Consider the following 5,552-nt stretch of genomic DNA (forward strand, 5'->3'; position numbering starts at 1 on the left):
GTATGTTGGAGGGTGTGCTGGAAACTGCTTAATAGCCCTTTGATAATTATAACAGTTATGTAAAGATTTCTTCTAAGGTTTAGGAAAATCAGCCTCAGAAAAATGAAATAACTTACCCTACATTATGAACTGGTAAAAACTAGTATTTTGGGCAGCTGGGATGGGAACACAAGTTTAATTCTCAAGCCATTACCTTTCAATCTCACTCTGATTCAAAATAAAACAATCCATCACCCCTCCTCTGGAAGCAACACCACAAAACAATGAATAACTACTCCACCCTTGACCAAGAGCAATGGGAGAAAGGCCTGGCCAGGAGAAAGTAACTTTGTTAAAAGTCTAATACTGTAGGCCCTGCCAGTGTCTTGTGTTTATTTATCAGATTTAATTAGCAAAAGAATACTCAAGAAATAGTAATATCATCACTTTATGGATGAATAGCAAATGGTGAATGTTATATCAAATATGAGTATGCTCAACTTCAAAGCCACTTCTACACCTGGAGTTTTGGATATACAGAACTGTTGTGACAAACAACTGTATGAGTTGATACTGTTTCTGCCTTCTAATTGAGGAAACAAAGGTATGGGGAGATTACATGTCTCAACCACAATTACTAAGTTGGAACATCCCAAGTGGGGATTTGAACCCAATTCTTCCGCTTTTCTCCAGTGATCTGTCTCTACCTGATTTCTAAAGTTACCAGGAATGCTGCCCTCTACACTTTTATTTAGGATTTTCTTTCAGTGCAAAATGCCCTTCCCTACATGCTAGCAAACTTAATCTTCAAGATCTTGGATCTTTAATTGAAAAACACAAAAATCTTTAGGAACCTGCAGTGCACCTGGGTGCTGTGTTACATGCCAAAGAAACTCCAGAGAGAAATTCTGTTGCCTTTGTAAAAGTTGTCAAAATCAAAATGGAGTCAATAGTGTCAAGGGTTGAAAAACAAACAAACAAACAAACAAAAAAACCCAACTTTAACAAGTATAGCTGCAGAAGGCCATAAAATAAAGAGAGGGAGAACCATGTGTGTATGCCTACTAACGAAAAATGTCACAAAAAACTGCAAAAGCCACAACCTTGCACAAAAGCTATCACTGCTTTACACAAAAGTTACTTCTGCAAAGATATCTTCCCAGTAACTGCCTGTCCAATCTTGGACTGGCATCATCTTTGTTACTGAATGTGTCAGGTTGTTCTTGCATTGCTATAAAGACATAACTGAGATTGAGTACTTTATAAGAAAAAGGGGTTGAATTGGCTCATGATTCTGCAGGCTTTACAGGAAGCATTGTGCTGATATCTGCTCAGCTTCTGGAGAGGCCTCAGGAAGCTTACACTCAAGTCGAATGGGAAGCAAACATCTCACATGGCAAGAGCAGGAGTGAGAGAGAAAGGGAATGGAAATGCCACACACTTCCAAACTCTAGATCTTGTGAGGACAGTACCAAGGGAATAAGTGTTAAACTATTCATGGAAACCCACCTCCATGAGCCAATCACCTCCCCTCAGGCCCCATCTCCAACATTGGGGATTACATTTCAACATGAGATTTGGGGTGACAAATATCCAAACCCTATCATTCTGCCTCTTAGACTGCAAATCTCATGTTCTTCTCACATTAAAAAGTACAATCATGCCTTGCAAATAATTCCCCAGTCTTAATGTGTTTCAGTATTAACTCAAAGTCCAAAGTCTAAAGTCCCATCTGGAGATGAGTTTCTTCCACCTATGAGCCTGTAAAACTAAAACAAGTTATTTATTTCAAAGATACAATGCAAGTTCAAGCACTGGGTAAATATTCTCATTCCAAAAGGGAGAAATTGGCCAAAAGAAAGGGCAATGAACCCCATGAAATTCTGAAAGAGTACAAAGAGAGGAATTTTATAGCTGGACCTCCGGGGGTGACATCACATATCTGTAGAACTGTGATGCCCACCTGAGTCTTAAAGCCAGCAAGTTTTATTAAGGATTTCAAAAGGGCATGGGGTGCAAGAACAGGGAGTAGGTCACAAGATCACATGCTTCAAAGGGCAAAAAGGAGAACAAAGATCACATGCTTTTGAGGAAACAGGACAAGGGCAAAACAGAACTACTGATAAGAGTCTAAGTTCAGCTGTGCACGTATTGTCTTGATAAACATCTTAAACAACAGAAGACAGGGTTCAAGAGCAGAGAACTGGTCTGACCTCAAATTTACCAGGATGGAGTCTCCCAATCCTAGTAAGCATGAGGGTACTGCAGGAGACCAGGGTGTATTTCAGTCTTTATCTCAACTCATAAGACAGACACTCCCAGAGCAGTCATTTACAGACCTCCACCCAGGAATGCATTCCTTTCCCAGGGTCTTAATTATTAATATCCCTTGCTAGGAAGAGAATTTAGCAATAACTTCCCTACTTGCACATCCATTTATAGGATCTCTGCAAGAAGAAAAATATGGTTCTATTCTGTCCGACCCTGCAGGCAGTCACACCTTATGGTTGTCTTCCCTCGTTCCCTGAAAATCGCTGTTATTCTGTTCTTTCTCAAGGTGCACTGATTTCATATTGTTCAAATACACATGTTTTACAATCAATTTGTACAGTTAACACAATAGTGGTCCCGAGGTGACGTACATTCTCACCTTACAAAGATAACAAGATTAAGAGATTAAAGTAAAGACGGGCATAAGAAACTATAAAAATATTAATTTTGGGAACTGATAAATGTCCATATTAAAATGAAATCTTCACAATTTATGTTCAGAGATTGAAGTAAAGACAGGTTTAAGAAATTATAAAAGTATTATTTATTATATTATTATATTTTTATATTTTTATTATTATATTATTATTATATTATTACATATATTTAATATATGCCCATATTAAAATGAAATCTTCACAGTTTATGTTCCCCTGTTGTGGCTCCAGCCAGTCCCTCTGTTCGGAGTCCTGACTTCCCACAACAGCCTTCAATTTCGTATTTCCCCTCGGCACTGCTCTAGTAGAGATTCTATGTGAGGGTGCCACCCCTGCAGCAAGCTTCTGCCTGGGAACCCAGGATTTCTGATACATCCTGTGAAATCTAGGTGGACAGTGCCAAGCCTCCTTCACTCTTGCACTCTGCATGCCTACCAGGCTTAACACAACACAGAAGACACTAAAGTCCTTTGGTTGTGCCCTTTGGAGTTGTGGCCCAACTTGATATGAGGCCCTTTCAGACTTAGCTGGAGTCAGAGCAGCCAGGATGTGAGGAGTAGCTACCTGTGGTGGAGCAGGGCAGTGGCACCACAGGCCTGGCCCTCAAAACTATTCAGTCCCCCTAGGCCTCTGGGTATGTAATAGGAGGGACTTCTTAGAAGATCTCTGAAATGGCTTCTAGGCCTTTTCTCCATTGCCTTGGAAATTTGCACTTGGCTCCTTTTTCATTATGTGACTATCTCTAGCAAGTGGTTGCTCCACAGCTTTCTTGGATTCTTACTCTGATGAAGCGTTTTTTTTTGGCACATGGTTGGGTTGCAGATTTTCTAAACTTTTGTGATCTGTTTCCTCTGTAAATATAACTTTCAACTTTAAGTCATTTGTTTGCTCCCCCATCTGATTTAGGCTGTTAGAAATAGCCAGACTACATCTTTAACACCTGCCACTTAGAAACTTCTCCTACCAAATACTCTAGGACATCACTTTTAAGTTCAAATCTCTACAGATTTCTAGGGCATAAAAACAATGCAGCCAAGCTCTTTGCTGAGGCATTATGAAGATGACCTTTGCTCCAATTCCCAATAAATTCCTAATTTCCATCTGAGACCTCATCAGCCTGGACTTCAACGTTCATATTACTATCAGCATTTTGTTCACAAACACTTAGTGGTCTCTAAGAAATTCCAAACATTCCCTCATATTCCTGTCTTCTTCTGTGCCCTCCAATCTTTTCCAACCTCTGGCCATTACACAGTTTAAAAGCTGCATCCACACCACCAGGTACCTTTATAGCAATGCCCCACACCTCAGTAACAATTTTCTATGTTAGACTGTTCTTGAAGTGCTATAAAAAAATCTGACACTGGATAATTTATAAAGAAAAGAGGTTCAATTGGCTTATGGTTCTGCAGGCTTCACAGAAGCCTGTGGTGCCAGTGGCATCTACTCAACTTCCGGGGAAGCCTCAGAAAGTTTACAATCATGGTAGAAGGCAAAGGGGATGCAGTGAACTCACATTGAGAGGGCAGGAGCAAAAGAGAGATCAAAAGTCCCACATACTTTTAAACAACAAGATCTTGCCAGGACAAGACCAAGGGGATGGTACTAAATCACTCATGAGAAATTCACATGCATGATCCAATCACTTCCCACCAGGCCCCACCTCTCATACTGGAGATTACATTTTAACATGAGATTTGGAAGGGAAATATCCAAGCTTTATCATTTATCTTTGTAGCCAAGGATATTTGTTGTAAACAATCTTGTAATTCTTCTGAGTTTAATCTTTATAAGCTTTGTCTTTCTTTACCCCACAGAATATGCACATATTTTTATTATGGCATGTGTATTTCCATTGTATTGCTTTATTCCCAAATAAATAAACTTTTATTCTAGAGCCTCTCTTTTTGTTATTAATATTGACATCTTGATCAGTCTAATAGAGAATTCCCTTGAATCCTGGTCAAATCTCACTCTTCTTCAGAAGCCCTTTTATGTTTCTCCAGAAAAAGTAATGTCTGCCTTTTCTTCACCTTCCCAGCTGTTTCCCTGTGTCTCTGTTTTGACATTTGTCAAAGCTGTCCTTTTATTCTACCTACATGTAAGTCTGTGATATCTGCAGAAATTTGAATCCTGAAGGGCAAAAAATGCTATTTTTGGACTCTGTCCCCTTCAGTCTTTTATATGGGAATCAATAAATATTTGTGCAATTTGGGAAGTGTGGGAAAAAATACCCAAGGCCAGGCACGGTGGCTTACACCTGTAATCCCAACACTTTGGGAGGCTGATGTGGGCAGATCACAAGGTCAGGTGTTTGAGACCAGCCTGGCCAACATGGTAAAATCCGGTCTCTACTAAAAATACAAAACTTAGCTGGGTGTGATGGCTGGTGCATGTAATGCCAGCTACTCAGGAGACTCAGGTAGGAGAAATGCTTGAACCCAGGAGGTGGAGGTTGCAGTGAGCTGAGATTGTGCCATTGCACTCCAGTGTGGGCGACAAGAGCAAGACTCCATCTCAATAAATAAATAAATAAATAAATAAATAAATAAATAAATAAAAATTTAAAAAATATATTCCATGATACATAGTGGAAAGAAGGAAAAGAAAATCAAAGGCTCATTAACCAGAAAGAATAATCTGTGGTTAATTACTCAGTATAGTACAAAGATTCTCCAATGGCAGATGGTACTTGGGTAGTATGTGTTAAACTTTTGACCAGTAATTCTTTCTCTGTTCTTCTCTTTCATCACCTTTCAGAATTTTCATAAAAACAGCTTGGAAGTTCAGATGCTTTCTGGACTGTCATGCTGTCACTATGATAACTACTGTGCTAATCACCAACACCTTGCAGATTAGTGGAGA

This window comes from Papio anubis, chromosome 4 (assembly GCF_008728515.1).
Source record: "Papio anubis isolate 15944 chromosome 4, Panubis1.0, whole genome shotgun sequence".
Taxonomy (NCBI): Eukaryota; Metazoa; Chordata; class Mammalia; order Primates; family Cercopithecidae; genus Papio; species Papio anubis.